This window comes from Buceros rhinoceros, unplaced genomic scaffold (assembly GCF_000710305.1).
Source record: "Buceros rhinoceros silvestris isolate BGI_N320 unplaced genomic scaffold, ASM71030v1 scaffold32131, whole genome shotgun sequence".
Lineage (NCBI taxonomy): Eukaryota > Metazoa > Chordata > Aves > Bucerotiformes > Bucerotidae > Buceros > Buceros rhinoceros.
In genome coordinates, this window is record NW_010393001.1 from 571 (window position 1) to 820 (window position 250).

Consider the following 250-nt stretch of genomic DNA (forward strand, 5'->3'; position numbering starts at 1 on the left):
TCCACACCCACCACCCCTCCTGCCCCATGGATCACTGGGACATCCCGGGGGTTGTGGAGCTGCAGGTACCCCCCACCACCACCCGCCGCCCCGGTATGGCGCAGAGAACGGACTCATGGGGGGCGTTGCACAGCGGGATCAACCGCCACCTGGTTTATTGGGGCAGCAAAGCAGCAGAGCAGGGGCGCGGAGTGTGGGGCAGCCCCAGAGCAGTGGTGGGGTAGGCCGGGGACCAGGACCAGTGCCGGGC